We start from the raw sequence: 13,542 nt of genomic DNA, 5'->3' as shown, positions 1-13,542 counted from the left end.
AAAAGCTTTAGCCCTCGAGCATAGTAGACCTCGTGGCGCAACGGTAGCGCGTCTGACTCCAGATCAGAAGGTTGCATGTTCAAATCACGTCGGGGTCATGTTGGTTTTCATGGTCACCTACTTGAACCTCTAGTGTTTCCGCGTCCCATCATTCTACTGGGGCTCACACTCACGCAGGCTCCTACTCGCCTCTAGATTACCTTCAGAAGGCTGGGTGAACAGCCAAACCCAAACAAATGTGCCGTAGGCCTGGAAGAAGCTCCACATCTGGGCTTACAGCATTGGCTGGAGGGTCGCAAAGCCTCAAATTAATAAGAACCAAGCATGTAAAACCTGCAAGGGTCACAAAGTGGTTGCTGGCTTTGCAAGGCTACACATTTTATGAAGCACACAGACCGGGGACCTAGCAAGGGAATGCTGATGGACTGCCACACGTCCGCTGTATGTTGGAAAAATATTATCCCTCCCTAAGTTCTGAGCGCAGGGGAAGGCTATGTGGGGCACTGGCTGGCAGAATCTTGGACGGCGTACATCTTTTACTTCGGGTTCTAACATATGAGTGCTGAGAGGCTCCAGGGCTTGTGGCTGATGTGGAGAATCTGTCACGCATTGTGTGCGCTTTGGCGTACGCACATGCGCACATGCGCATGTGCACATGAATTCTCCTGGCCGTTCTTGCTCTTCTGCACATTCGCATTGGCAAATTTCTATGTGCCAATCTTCTACGAACCATTCTCTCATACAGACATTATCCTTTTTTTTTCACACCTTTGTAAAAGCCCTTTTGAATTCCTCTTTGCTTTTTGCTTTTTGTGTGATGAAACAAAGGGAAGCATGTCACATAGATGGAAAATGCCTCTGTTTTTCCAGGGTGAGTAGACATTGTATCTTGCAAGGTCTGTTAGATGCAGAGTTAAAGATTTCAGCTGGGTGGAATATTTAGGAGGGCAAAAGAGCATTGAAAGCTTGAGCTGCCGCTCACTTTTCCATCCATGTGGCTTCTTGGAAAGCTTAAGGGATGAAGAGTAGTGATTTTCATGGATTAAGGACCCCAAGACTCAAAAGAAGCAGAGAGATCAGTGCCCCGTGTGAGGATCAAACTCACGACCTTCAGATTATGAGACTGAGGCGCTACCTGCTGCGCTAACGAGGCAGATCGGCAATGGGAATTTGCGTGCCACTGCTGGCCACTATACTTGGAAGATGATGCAGGCGGCATTATTTTTTTTCAATTTAGTTTTCTCCATTTTTTCCCAAAAAAGGGCAGAAAGTTTTCCCATATGGTCTAGCGGTTAGGATTCCTGGTTTTCACCCAGGCGGCCCGGGTTCGACTCCCGGTATGGGAAACGCAAGACCTTTTAATGACATGTACACTCCTAGTGCTGAAACCTCCAAAGCTGTTTTTCCATTGTAACCTCCAATCATTCCCTAGTTGTCAAAGCCAGGAATGCAGACAAGACAGGTCAAGCTGAGTCGGGAACAGGAAATCAAATAATATCAGAAACAGGGGCAGCTGAAGATCATCCAGCAACTAATGGCTCATGCTGCTTGCTTTAAATAGGCCACTGGGCACCAGAATCTGTCACGCATTGTGTGCGCTTTGGCGTACGCACATGCGCATGCGCACATGAATTATCCTGGCTGTTCTTGCTCTTCTGCACATTCGCATTGGCAAATTTCTATGTGCCAATCTTCTACGAACCATTCTCTCATACAGACATTATCCTTTTTTTTCACACCTTTGTAAAAGCCCTTTTGAATTCCTTTTTGCTTTCTGTGTGATGAAACAAAGGGAAGCATGTCACATAGATGGAAAATGCCTCTGTTTTTCCAGGGTGAGTAGACATTGTATCTTGCAAGGTCTGTTAGATGCAGAGTTAAAGATTTCAGCTGGGTGGAATATTTAGGAGGGCAAAAGAGCATTGAAAGCTTGAGCTGCCGCTCACTTTTCCATCCATGTGGCTTCTTGGAAAACTTAAGGGATGAAGAGTAGTGATTTTCATGGATTAAGGACCCCAAAACTCAAAAGAAGCAGAGAGATCAGTGCCCCGTGTGAGGATCGAACTCACGACCTTCAGATTATGAGACTGACGTGCTACCTGCTGCGCTAACGAGGCTGAACGGCAATGGGAATTTGCGTGCCACTGCTGGCCACTATACTTGGAAGATGATGCAGGCGGCATTATTTTTTTTCAATTTAGTTTTCTCTATTTTTCCCAAAGAAGGGCAGAAAGTTTTCCCATATGGTCTAGCGGTTAGGATTCCTGGTTTTCACCCAGGCGGCCCGGGTTCGACTCCCGGTATGGGAAACGCAAGACCTTTTAATGACATGTACACTCCTAGTGCTGAAACCTCCAAAGCTGTTTTTCCATTGTAACCTCCAATCATTCCCTAGTTGTCAAAGCCAGGAATGCAGACAAGACAGGTCAAGCTGAGTCGGGAACAGGAAATCAAATAATATCAGAAACAGGGGCAGCTGAAGATCATCCAGCAACTAATGGCTCATGCTGCTTGCTTTAAATAGGCCACTGGGCACCAGAATCTGTCACGCATTGTGTGCGCTTTGGCATGCGCACATGCGCATGTGCACATGAATTCTCCTGGCCGTTCTTGCTCTTCTGCACATTCGCATTGGCAAATTTCTATGTGCCAATCTTCTACGAACCATTCTCTCATACAGACATTATCCTTTTTTTTCACACCTTTGTAAAAGCCCTTTTGAATTCCTCTTTGCTTTTTGCTTTCTGTGTGATGAAACAAAGGGAAGCATGTCACATAGATGGAAAATGCCTCTGTTTTTCCAGGGTGAGTAGACATTGTATCTTGCAAGGTCTGTTAGATGCAGAGTTAAAGATTTCAGCTGGGTGGAATATTTAGGAGGGCAAAAGAGCATTGAAAGCTTGAGCTGCCGCTCACTTTTCCATCCATGTGGCTTCTTGGAAAACTTAAGGGATGAAGAGTAGTGATTTTCATGGATTAAGGACCCCAAGACTCAAAAGAAGCAGAGAGATCAGTGCCCCGTGTGAGGATCAAACTCACGACCTTCAGATTATGAGACTGACGCGCTACCTGCTGCGCTAACGAGGCTGAACGTCAATGGGAATTTGCGTGCCACTGCTGGCCACTATACTTGGAAGATGATGCAGGCGGCATTATTTTTTTTCAATTTAGTTTTCTCTATTTTTCCCAAAGAAGGGTAGAAAGTTTTCCCATATGGTCTAGCGGTTAGGATTCCTGGTTTTCACCCAGGCGGCCCGGGTTCGACTCCCGGTATGGGAAACGCAGGACCTTTTAATGACATGTACACTCCTAGTGCTGAAACCTCCAAAGCTGTTTTTCCATTGTAACCTCCAATCATTCCCTAGTTGTCAAAGCCAGGAATGCAGACAAGACAGGTCAAGCTGAGTCGGGAACAGGAAAACAAATAATATCAGAAACAGGGGCAGCTGAAGATCATCCAGCAACTAATGGCTCATGCTGCTTGCTTTAAATAGGCCACTGGGCACTAGAATCTGTCACGCATTGTGTGCGCTTTGGCGTACGCACATGCGCATGTGCACATGAATTCTCCTGGCCGTTCTTGCTCTTCTGCACATTCGCATTGGCAAATTTCTATGTGCCAATCTTCTACGAACCATTCTCTCATACAGACATTATCCTTTTTTTTCACACCTTTGCTCTTCTGCACATTCGCATTGGCAAATTTCTATGTGCCAATCTTCTACGAACCATTCTCTCATACAGGCATTATCCTTTTTTTTCACACCTTTGTAAAAGCCCTTTTGAATTCCTCTTTGCTTTTTGCTTTCTGTGTGATGAAACAAAGGGAAGCATGTCACATAGATGGAAAATGCCTCTGTTTTTCCAGGGTGAGTAGACATTGTATCTTGCAAGGTCTGTTAGATGCAGAGTTAAAGATTTCAGCTGGGTGGAATATTTAGGAGGGCAAAAGAGCATTGAAAGCTTGAGCTGCCGCTCACTTTTCCATCCATGTGGCTTCTTGGAAAACTTAAGGGATGAAGAGTAGTGATTTTCATGGATTAAGGACCCCAAGACTCAAAAGAAGCAGAGAGATCAGTGCCCCATGTGAGGATCGAACTCACGACCTTCAGATTATGAGACTGACGCGCTACCTGCTGCGCTAACGAGGCTGAACGGCAATGGGAATTTGCGTGCCACTGCTGGCCACTATACTTGGAAGATGATGCAGGCGGCATTATTTTTTTTCAATTTAGTTTTCTCTATTTTTCCCAAAGAAGGGCAGAAAGTTTTCCTATATGGTCTAGCGGTTAGGATTCCTGATTTTCACCCAGGCGGCCCGGGTTCGACTCCTGGTATGGGAAACGCAAGACCTTTTAATGACATGTACACTCCTAGTGCTGAAACCTCCAAAGCTGTTTTTCCATTGTAACCTCCAATCATTCCCTAGTTGTCAAAGCCAGGAATGCAGACAAGACAGGTCAAGCTGAGTCGGGAACAGGAAATCAAATAATATCAGAAACAGGGGCAGCTGAAGATCATCCAGCAACTAATGGCTCATGCTGCTTGCTTTAAATAGGCCACTGGGCACCAGAATCTGTCACGCATTGTGTGCGCTTTGGCGTACGCACATGCGCACATGCGCATGTGCACATGAATTCTCCTGGCCGTTCTTGCTCTTCTGCACATTCGCATTGGCAAATTTCTATGTGCCAATCTTCTACGAACCATTCTCTCATACAGGCATTATCCTTTTTTTCACACCTTTGTAAAAGCCCTTTTGAATTCCTCTTTGCTTTTTGCTTTCTGTGTGATGAAACAAAGGGAAGCATGTCACATAGATGGAAAATGCCTCTGTTTTTCCAGGGTGAGTAGACATTGTATCTTGCAAGGTCTGTTAGATGCAGAGTTAAAGATTTCAGCTGGGTGGAATATTTAGGAGGGCAAAAGAGCATTGAAAGCTTGAGCTGCCGCTCACTTTTCCATCCATGTGGCTTCTTGGAAAACTTAAGGGATGAAGAGTAGTGATTTTCATGGATTAAGGACCCCAAGACTCAAAAGAAGCAGAGAGATCAGTGCCCCGTGTGAGGATCGAACTCACGACCTTCAGATTATGAGACTGACGCGCTACCTGCTGCGCTAACGAGGCTGAACGGCAATGGGAATTTGCGTGCCACTGCTGGCCACTATACTTGGAAGATGATGCAGGCGGTATTATTTTTTTTCAATTTAGTTTTCTCTATTTTTCCCAAAGAAGGGCAGAAAGTTTTCCCATATGGTCTAGCGGTTAGGATTACTGGTTTTCACCCAGGCGGCCCGGGTTCGACTCCCGGTATGGGAAACGCAAGACCTTTTAATGACATGTACACTCCTAGTGCTGAAACCTCCAAAGCTGTTTTTCCATTGTAACCTCCAATCATTCCCTAGTTGTCAAAGCCAGGAATGCAGACAAGACAGGTCAAGCTGAGTCGGGAACAGGAAATCAAATAATATCAGAAACAGGGGCAGCTGAAGATCATCCAGCAACTAATGGCTCATGCTGCTTGCTTTAAATAGGCCACTGGGCACCAGAATCTGTCACGCATTGTGTGCGCTTTGGCGTACGCACATGCGCATGTGCACATGAATTCTCCTGGCCGTTCTTGCTCTTCTGCACATTCGCATTGGCAAATTTCTATGTGCCAATCTTCTACGAACCATTCTCTCATACAGACATTATCCTTTTTTTTCACACCTTTGTAAAAGCCCTTTTGAATTCCTTTTTGCTTTCTGTGTGATGAAACAAAGGGAAGCATGTCACATAGATGGAAAATGCCTCTGTTTTTCCAGGGTGAGTAGACATTGTATCTTGCAAGGTCTGTTAGATGCAGAGTTAAAGATTTCAGCTGGGTGGAATATTTAGGAGGGCAAAAGAGCATTGAAAGCTTGAGCTGCCGCTCACTTTTCCATCCATGTGGCTTCTTGGAAAACTTAAGGGATGAAGAGTAGTGATTTTCATGGATTAAGGACCCCAAGACTCAAAAGAAGCAGAGAGATCAGTGCCCCGTGTGAGGATCGAACTCACGACCTTCAGATTATGAGACTGACACGCTACCTGCTGCGCTAACGAGGCTGAACAGCAGGGGGAATTTGCGTGCCACTGCTGGCCACTATACTTGGAAGATGATGCAGGCGGCATTATTTTTTTTCAATTTAGTTTTCTCTATTTTTCCCAAAGAAGGGCAGAAAGTTTTCCCATATGGTCTAGCGGTTAGGATTCCTGGTTTTCACCCAGGCGGCCCGGGTTCGACTCCCGGTATGGGAAACGCAAGACCTTTTAATGACATGTACACTCCTAGTGCTGAAACCTCCAAAGCTGTTTTTCCATTGTAACCTCCAATCATTCCCTAGTTGTCAAAGCCAGGAATGCAGACAAGACAGGTCAAGCTGAGTCGGGAACAGGAAATCAAATAATTGGCATTTCTCAAGAACTTTTAATGACATGTACACTCCTAGTGCTGAAACCTCCAAAGCTGTTTTTCCATTGTAACCTCCAATCATTCCCTAGTTGTCAAAGCCAGGAATGCAGACAAGACAGGTCAAGCTGAGTCGGGAACAGGAAATCAAATAATATCAGAAACAGGGGCAGCTGAAGATCATCCAGCAACTAATGGCTCATGCTGCTTGCTTTAAATAGGCCACTGGGCACCAGAATCTGTCACGCATTGTGTGTGCTTTGGCGTACGCACATGCGCACATGCGCATGTGCACATGAATTCTCCTGGCCGTTCTTGCTCTTCTGCACATTCGCATTGGCAAATTTCTATGTGCCAATCTTCTACGAACCATTCTCTCATACAGACATTATCCTTTTTTTTCACACCTTTGAAAAATCCCTTTTGAATTCCTCTTTGCTTTTTGCTTTCTGTGTGATGAAACAAAGGGAAGCATGTCACATAGATGGAAAATGCCTCTGTTTTTCCAGGGTGAGTAGACATTGTATCTTGCAAGGTCTGTTAGATGCAGAGTTAAAGATTTCAGCTGGGTGGAATATTTAGGAGGGCAAAAGAGCATTGAAAGCTTGAGCTGCCGCTCACTTTTCCATCCATGTGGCTTCTTGGAAAAATTAAGGGATGAAGAGTAGTGATTTTCATGGATTAAGGACCCCAAGACTCAAAAGAAGCAGAGAGATCAGTGCCCCATGTGAGGATCGAACTCACGACCTTCAGATTATGAGACTGACGCGCTACCTGCTGCGCTAACGAGGCTGAACGGCAATGGGAATTTGCGTGCCACTGCTGGCCACTATACTTGGAAGATGATGCAGGCGGCATTATTTTTTTTCAATTTAGTTTTCTCTATTTTTCCCAAAGAAGGGCAGAAAGTTTTCCCATATGGTCTAGCGGTTAGGATTCCTGGTTTTCACCCAGGCGGCCCGGGTTCGACTCCCGGTATGGGAAACGCAAGACCTTTTAATGACATGTACACTCCTAGTGCTGAAACCTCCAAAGCTGTTTTTCCATTGTAACCTCCAATCATTCCCTAGTTGTCAAAGCCAGGAATGCAGACAAGACAGGTCAAGCTGAGTCGGGAACAGGAAATCAAATAATATCAGAAACAGGGGCAGCTGAAGATCATCCAGCAACTAATGGCTCATGCTGCTTGCTTTAAATAGGCCACTGGGCACCAGAATCTGTCACGCATTGTGTGCGCTCTGGCGTACGCACATGCGCATGTGCACATGAATTCTCTTGGCCGTTCTTGCTCTTCTGCACATTCGCATTGGCAAATTTCTATGTGCCAAACTTCTACGAACCATTCTCTCATACAGACATTATCCTTTTTTTTCACACCTTTGTAAAAGCCCTTTTGAATTCCTCTTTGCTTTTTGCTTTCTGTGTGATGAAACAAAGGGAAGCATGTCACATAGATGGAAAATGCCTCTGTTTTTCCAGGGTGAGTAGACATTGTATCTTGCAAGGTCTGTTAGATGCAGAGTTAAAGATTTCAGCTGGGTGGAATATTTAGGAGGGCAAAAGAGCATTGAAAGCTTGAGCTGCCGCTCACTTTTCCATCCATGTGGCTTCTTGGAAAACTTAAGGGATGAAGAGTAGTGATTTTCATGGATTAAGGACCCCAAGACTCAAAAGAAGCAGAGAGATCAGTGCCCCGTGTGAGGATCGAACTCACGACCTTCAGATTATGAGACTGACGCGCTACCTGCTGCGCTAACGAGGCTGAACAGCAATGGGAATTTGCGTGCCACTGCTGGCCACTATACTTGGAAGATGATGCAGGCGGCATTATTTTTTTTCAATTTAGTTTTCTCTATTTTTCCCAAAGAAGGGTAGAAAGTTTTCCCATATGGTCTAGCGGTTAGGATTCCTGGTTTTCACCCAGGCGGCCCGGGTTCGACTCCCGGTATGGGAAACGCAAGACCTTTTAATGACATGTACACTCCTAGTGCTGAAACCTCCAAAGCTGTTTTTCCATTGTAACCTCCAATCATTCCCTAGTTGTCAAAGCCAGGAATGCAGACAAGACAGGTCAAGCTGAGTCGGGAACAGGAAAACAAATAATATCAGAAACAGGGGCAGCTGAAGATCATCCAGCAACTAATGGCTCATGCTGCTTGCTTTAAATAGGCCACTGGGCACCAGAATCTGTCATGCATTGTGTGCGCTTTGGCGTACGCACATGCGCACATGCGCATGTGCACATGAATTCTCCTGGCCGTTCTTGCTCTTCTGCACATTCACATTGGCAAATTTCTATGTGCCAATCTTCTACGAACTATTCTCTCATACAGACATTATCCTTTTTTTTCACACCTTTGTAAAAGCCCTTTTGAATTCCTCTTTGCTTTTTGCTTTCTGTGTGATGAAACAAAGGGAAGCATGTCACATAGATGGAAAATGCCTCTGTTTTTCCAGGGTGAGTAGACATTGTATCTTGCAAGGTCTGTTAGCGGTCTGTTAGCAGTTAGGATTCCTGGGTTTCACCCAGGTGGCCCGGGTTCGACTCTCGGTATGGGAAACGCAAGACCTTTTAATGACATGTACACTCCTAGTGCTGAAACCTCCAAAGCTGTTTTTCCATTGTAACCTCCAATCATTCCCTTGTTGTCAAAGCCAGGAATGCAGACAAGACAGGTCAAGCTGAGTCGGGAACAGGAAATCAAATAATATCAGAAACAGGGGCAGCTGAAGATCATCCAGCAACTAATGGCTCATGCTGCTTGCTTTAAATAGGCCACTGGGCATCAGAATCTGTCACGCATTGTGTGCGCTTTGGCGTACGCACATGCGCACATGCGCATGTGCACATGAATTCTCCTGGCCGTTCTTGCTCTTCTGCACATTCGCATTGGCAAATTTCTATGTGCCAATCTTCTACGAACCATTCTCTCATACAGGCATTATCCTTTTTTTCACACCTTTGTAAAAGCCCTTTTGAATTCCTCTTTGCTTTTTGCTTTCTGTGTGATGAAACAAAGGGAAGCATGTCACATAGATGGAAAATGCCTCTGTTTTTCCAGGGTGAGTAGACATTGTATCTTGCAAGGTCTGTTAGATGCAGAGTTAAAGATTTCAGCTGGGTGGAATATTTAGGAGGGCAAAAGAGCATTGAAAGCTTGAGCTGCCGCTCACTTTTCCATCCATGTGGCTTCTTGGAAAACTTAAGGGATGAAGAGTAGTGATTTTCATGGATTAAGGACCCCAAGACTCAAAACAAGCAGAGAGATCAGTGCCCCGTGTGAGGATCGAACTCACGACCTTCAGATTATGAGACTGACGCGCTACCTGCTGCGCTAATGAGGCTGAACGGCAATGGGAATTTGCGTGCCACTGCTGGCCACTATACTTGGAAGATGATGCAGGCGGCATTATTTTTTTTCAATTTAGTTTTCTCTATTTTTCCAAAAGAAGGGCAGAAAGTTTTCCCATATGGTCTAGCGGTTAGGATTCCTGGTTTTCACCCAGGCGGCCCGGGTTCGACTCCCGGTATGGGAAACGCAAGACCTTTTAATGACATGTACACTCCTAGTGCTGAAACCTCCAAAGCTGTTTTTCCATTGTAACCTCCAATCATTCCCTAGTTGTCAAAGCCAGGAATGCAGACAAGACAGGTCAAGCTGAGTCGGGAACAGGAAATCAAATAATATCAGAAACAGGGGCAGCTGAAGATCATCCAGCAACTAATGGCTCATGCTGCTTGCTTTAAATAGGCCACTGGGCACCAGAATCTGTCACGCATTGTGTGCGTTTTGGCGTACGCACATGCGCACATGCGCATGTGCACATGAATTCTCCTGGCCGTTCTTGCTCTTCTGCACATTCGCATTGGCAAATTTCTATGTGCCAATCTTCTACGAACCATTCTCTCATACAGACATTATCCTTTTTTTTCACACCTTTGTAAAAGCCCTTTTGAATTCCTCTTTGCTTTTTGCTTTCTGTGTGATGAAACAAAGGGAAGCATGTCACATAGATGGAAAATGCCTCTGTTTTTCCAGGGTGAGTAGACATTGTATCTTGCAAGGTCTGTTAGATGCAGAGTTAAAGATTTCAGCTGGGTGGAATATTTAGGAGGGCAAAAGAGCATTGAAAGCTTGAGCTGCCGCTCACTTTTCCATCCATGTGGCTTCTTGGAAAACTTAAGGGATGAAGAGTAATGATTTTCATGGATTAAGGACCCCAAGACTCAAAAGAAGCAGAGAGATCAGTGCCCCGTGTGAGGATCGAACTCACGACCTTCAGATTATGAGACTGACGCGCTACCTGCTGTGCTAACGAGGCTGAACGGCAATGGGAATTTGCGTGCCACTGCTGGCCACTATACTTGGAAGATGATGCAGGCGGCATTATTTTTTTTCAATTTAGTTTTCTCTATTTTTCCCAAAGAAGGGCAGAAAGTTTTCCCATATGGTCTAGCAGTTAGGATTCCTGGTTTTCACCCAGGCGGCCCGGGTTCGACTCCCGGTATGGGAAACGCAAGACCTTTTAATGACATGTACACTCCTAGTGCTGAAACCTCCAAAGCTGTTTTTCCATTGTAACCTCCAATCATTCCCTAGTTGTCAAAGCCGGGAATGCAGACAAGACAGGTCAAGCTGAGTCGGGAACAGGAAATCAAATAATATCAGAAACAGGGGCAGCTGAAGATCATCCAGCAACTAATGGCTCATGCTGCTTGCTTTAAATAGGCCACTGGGCGCATTGTGTGCGCTTTGGCGTGCGCACATGCGCATGTGCACATGAATTCTCCTGGCCGTTCTTGCTCTTCTGCACATTCGCATTGGCAAATTTCTATGTGCCAATCTTCTACGAACCATTCTCTCATACAGACATTATCCTTTTTTTTCACACCTTTGTAAAAGCCCTTTTGAATTCCTCTTTGCTTTTTGCTTTCTGTGTGATGAAACAAAGGGAAGCATGTCACATAGATGGAAAATGCCTCTGTTTTTCCAGGGTGAGTAGACATTGTATCTTGCAAGGTCTGTTAGATGCAGAGTTAAAGATTTCAGCTGGGTGGAATATTTAGGAGGGCAAAAGAGCATTGAAAGCTTGAGCTGCCGCTCACTTTTCCATCCATGTGGCTTCTTGGAAAACTTAAGGGATGAAGAGTAGTGATTTTCATGGATTAAGGACCCCAAGACTCAAAAGAAGCAGAGAGATCAGTGCCCCGTGTGAGGATCGAACTCACGACCTTCAGATTATGAGACTGACGCGCTACCTGCTGCGCTAACGAGGCTGAACGGCAATGGGAATTTGCGTGCCACTGCTGGCCACTATACTTGGAAGATAATGCAGGCGGCATTATTTTTTTTCAATTTAGTTTTCTCTATTTTTCCCAAAGGAGGGCAGAAAGTTTTCCCATATGGTCTAGCGGTTAGGATTCCTGGTTTTCACCCAGGCGGCCCGGGTTCGACTCCCGGTATGGGAAACGCAAGACCTTTTAATGACATGTACACTCCTAGTGCTGAAACCTCCAAAGCTGTTTTTCCATTGTAACCTCCAATCATTCCCTAGTTGTCAAAGCCAGGAATGCAGACAAGACAGGTCAAGCTGAGTCGGGAACAGGAAATCAAATAATATCAGAAACAGGGGCAGCTGAAGATCATCCAGCAACTAATGGCTCATGCTGCTTGCTTTAAATAGGCCACTGGGCACCAGAATCTGTCACGCATTGTGTGCGCTTTGGCGTACGCACATGCGCATGTGCACATGAATTCTCCTGGCCGTTCTTGCTCTTCTGCACATTCGCATTGGCAAATTTCTATGTGCCAATCTTCTACGAACCATTCTCTCATACAGACATTATCCTTTTTTTTCACACCTTTGTAAAAGCCCTTTTGAATTCCTCTTTGCTTCTTGCTTTCTGTGTGATGAAACAAAGGGAAGCATGTCACATAGATGGAAAATGCCTCTGTTTTTCCAGGGTGAGTAGACATTGTATCTTGCAAGGTCTGTTAGCGGTCTGTTAGCGGTTAGGATTCCTGGTTTTCACCCAGGCGGCCCGGGTTCGACTCCCGGTATGGGAAACGCAAGACCTTTTAATGACATGTACACTCCTAGTGCTGAAACCTCCAAAGCTGTTTTTCCATTGTAACCTCCAATCATTCCCTAGTTGTCAAAGCCAGGAATGCAGACAAGACAGGTCAAGCTGAGTTGGGAACAGGAAATCAAATAATATCAGAAACAGGGGCAGCTGAAGATCATCCAGCAACTAATGGCTCATGCTCCTTGCTTTAAATAGGCCACTGGGCACCAGAATCTGTCACGCATTGTGTGCGCTTTGGCGTACGCACATGCGCACACGCGCATGTGCACATGAATTCTCCTGGCCGTTCTTGCTCTTCTGCACATTCGCATTGGCAAATTTCTATGTGCCAATCTTCTACGAACCATTCTCTCATACAGACATTATCCTTTTTTTTCACACCTTTGTAAAAGCCCTTTTGAATTCCTCTTTGCTTTTTGCTTTCTGTGTGATGAAACAAAGGGAAGCATGTCACATAGATGGAAAATGCCTCTGTTTTTCCAGGGTGAGTAGACATTGTATCTTGCAAGGTCTGTTAGATGCAGAGTTAAAGATTTCAGCTGGGTGGAATATTTAGGAGGGCAAAAGAGCATTGAAAGCTTGAGCTGCCGCTCACTTTTCCATCCATGTGGCTTCTTGGAATACTTAAGGGATGAAGAGTAGTGATTTTCATGGATTAAGGACCCCAAGACTCAAAAGAAGCAGAGAGATCAGTGCCCCGTGTGAGGATCGAACTCACGACCTTCAGATTATGAGACTGACGCGCTACCTGCTGCGCTAACGAGGCTGTACGGCAATGGGAATTTGCGTGCCACTGCTGGCCACTATACTTGGAAGATAATGCAGGCGGCATTATTTTTTTTCAATTTAGTTTTCTCTATTTTTCCCAAAGGAGGGCAGAAAGTTTTCCCATATGGTCTAGCGGTTAGGATTCCTGGTTTTCACCCAGGCGGCCCGGGTTCGACTCCCGGTATGGGAAACGCAAGACCTTTTAATGACATGTACACTCCTAGTGCTGAAACCTCCAAAGCTGTTTTTCCA

The 13,542-nt window shown here is 45.3% G+C and overlaps 24 non-coding genes across 24 annotated transcripts; 12 read left to right on the top strand and 12 right to left on the bottom strand.

The window, feature by feature from the left end:
- Positions 1 to 26: 26 nt before the first annotated feature.
- On the top strand, positions 27 to 98 carry TRNAW-CCA (transfer RNA tryptophan (anticodon CCA)). The gene has a single exon. It is a non-coding gene; the product is annotated as a tRNA-Trp (tRNA).
- Positions 99 to 1,080: 982 nt separating this feature from the next.
- On the bottom strand, positions 1,081 to 1,153 carry TRNAM-CAU (transfer RNA methionine (anticodon CAU)). Its single transcript has one exon. It is a non-coding gene; the product is annotated as a tRNA-Met (tRNA).
- Positions 1,154 to 1,274: 121 nt separating this feature from the next.
- TRNAE-UUC (transfer RNA glutamic acid (anticodon UUC)) lies at positions 1,275 to 1,346 on the top strand. Its single transcript has one exon. It is a non-coding gene; the product is annotated as a tRNA-Glu (tRNA).
- A 698-nt stretch (positions 1,347 to 2,044) lies between these two features.
- On the bottom strand, positions 2,045 to 2,117 carry TRNAM-CAU (transfer RNA methionine (anticodon CAU)). Its single transcript has one exon. It is a non-coding gene; the product is annotated as a tRNA-Met (tRNA).
- Positions 2,118 to 2,237: 120 nt separating this feature from the next.
- On the top strand, positions 2,238 to 2,309 carry TRNAE-UUC (transfer RNA glutamic acid (anticodon UUC)). The gene has a single exon. It is a non-coding gene; the product is annotated as a tRNA-Glu (tRNA).
- Positions 2,310 to 3,014: 705 nt separating this feature from the next.
- Positions 3,015 to 3,087, bottom strand: TRNAM-CAU (transfer RNA methionine (anticodon CAU)). The gene has a single exon. It is a non-coding gene; the product is annotated as a tRNA-Met (tRNA).
- A 120-nt stretch (positions 3,088 to 3,207) lies between these two features.
- On the top strand, positions 3,208 to 3,279 carry TRNAE-UUC (transfer RNA glutamic acid (anticodon UUC)). Its single transcript has one exon. It is a non-coding gene; the product is annotated as a tRNA-Glu (tRNA).
- Positions 3,280 to 4,078: 799 nt separating this feature from the next.
- Positions 4,079 to 4,151, bottom strand: TRNAM-CAU (transfer RNA methionine (anticodon CAU)). The gene has a single exon. It is a non-coding gene; the product is annotated as a tRNA-Met (tRNA).
- Positions 4,152 to 5,055: 904 nt separating this feature from the next.
- TRNAM-CAU (transfer RNA methionine (anticodon CAU)) lies at positions 5,056 to 5,128 on the bottom strand. Its single transcript has one exon. It is a non-coding gene; the product is annotated as a tRNA-Met (tRNA).
- Positions 5,129 to 5,248: 120 nt separating this feature from the next.
- On the top strand, positions 5,249 to 5,320 carry TRNAE-UUC (transfer RNA glutamic acid (anticodon UUC)). The gene has a single exon. It is a non-coding gene; the product is annotated as a tRNA-Glu (tRNA).
- Positions 5,321 to 6,018: 698 nt separating this feature from the next.
- TRNAM-CAU (transfer RNA methionine (anticodon CAU)) lies at positions 6,019 to 6,091 on the bottom strand. Its single transcript has one exon. It is a non-coding gene; the product is annotated as a tRNA-Met (tRNA).
- A 120-nt stretch (positions 6,092 to 6,211) lies between these two features.
- On the top strand, positions 6,212 to 6,283 carry TRNAE-UUC (transfer RNA glutamic acid (anticodon UUC)). The gene has a single exon. It is a non-coding gene; the product is annotated as a tRNA-Glu (tRNA).
- An 870-nt stretch (positions 6,284 to 7,153) lies between these two features.
- On the bottom strand, positions 7,154 to 7,226 carry TRNAM-CAU (transfer RNA methionine (anticodon CAU)). The gene has a single exon. It is a non-coding gene; the product is annotated as a tRNA-Met (tRNA).
- A 120-nt stretch (positions 7,227 to 7,346) lies between these two features.
- On the top strand, positions 7,347 to 7,418 carry TRNAE-UUC (transfer RNA glutamic acid (anticodon UUC)). Its single transcript has one exon. It is a non-coding gene; the product is annotated as a tRNA-Glu (tRNA).
- Positions 7,419 to 8,123: 705 nt separating this feature from the next.
- On the bottom strand, positions 8,124 to 8,196 carry TRNAM-CAU (transfer RNA methionine (anticodon CAU)). The gene has a single exon. It is a non-coding gene; the product is annotated as a tRNA-Met (tRNA).
- A 120-nt stretch (positions 8,197 to 8,316) lies between these two features.
- On the top strand, positions 8,317 to 8,388 carry TRNAE-UUC (transfer RNA glutamic acid (anticodon UUC)). Its single transcript has one exon. It is a non-coding gene; the product is annotated as a tRNA-Glu (tRNA).
- A 1,318-nt stretch (positions 8,389 to 9,706) lies between these two features.
- TRNAM-CAU (transfer RNA methionine (anticodon CAU)) lies at positions 9,707 to 9,779 on the bottom strand. Its single transcript has one exon. It is a non-coding gene; the product is annotated as a tRNA-Met (tRNA).
- A 120-nt stretch (positions 9,780 to 9,899) lies between these two features.
- Positions 9,900 to 9,971, top strand: TRNAE-UUC (transfer RNA glutamic acid (anticodon UUC)). Its single transcript has one exon. It is a non-coding gene; the product is annotated as a tRNA-Glu (tRNA).
- A 713-nt stretch (positions 9,972 to 10,684) lies between these two features.
- On the bottom strand, positions 10,685 to 10,757 carry TRNAM-CAU (transfer RNA methionine (anticodon CAU)). The gene has a single exon. It is a non-coding gene; the product is annotated as a tRNA-Met (tRNA).
- Positions 10,758 to 10,877: 120 nt separating this feature from the next.
- Positions 10,878 to 10,949, top strand: TRNAE-UUC (transfer RNA glutamic acid (anticodon UUC)). Its single transcript has one exon. It is a non-coding gene; the product is annotated as a tRNA-Glu (tRNA).
- Positions 10,950 to 11,639: 690 nt separating this feature from the next.
- Positions 11,640 to 11,712, bottom strand: TRNAM-CAU (transfer RNA methionine (anticodon CAU)). The gene has a single exon. It is a non-coding gene; the product is annotated as a tRNA-Met (tRNA).
- A 120-nt stretch (positions 11,713 to 11,832) lies between these two features.
- Positions 11,833 to 11,904, top strand: TRNAE-UUC (transfer RNA glutamic acid (anticodon UUC)). Its single transcript has one exon. It is a non-coding gene; the product is annotated as a tRNA-Glu (tRNA).
- Positions 11,905 to 13,215: 1,311 nt separating this feature from the next.
- TRNAM-CAU (transfer RNA methionine (anticodon CAU)) lies at positions 13,216 to 13,288 on the bottom strand. The gene has a single exon. It is a non-coding gene; the product is annotated as a tRNA-Met (tRNA).
- A 120-nt stretch (positions 13,289 to 13,408) lies between these two features.
- TRNAE-UUC (transfer RNA glutamic acid (anticodon UUC)) lies at positions 13,409 to 13,480 on the top strand. The gene has a single exon. It is a non-coding gene; the product is annotated as a tRNA-Glu (tRNA).
- The last annotated feature ends 62 nt before the right edge of the window (positions 13,481 to 13,542 follow it).

Source organism: Aquarana catesbeiana, linkage group LG03 (genome assembly GCF_042186555.1).
Source record: "Aquarana catesbeiana isolate 2022-GZ linkage group LG03, ASM4218655v1, whole genome shotgun sequence".
Classification (NCBI taxonomy): Eukaryota; Metazoa; Chordata; class Amphibia; order Anura; family Ranidae; genus Aquarana; species Aquarana catesbeiana.
Note: the sequence above shows the minus strand (reverse complement) of the source record. Positions and strands in the feature narration are given on the sequence as shown.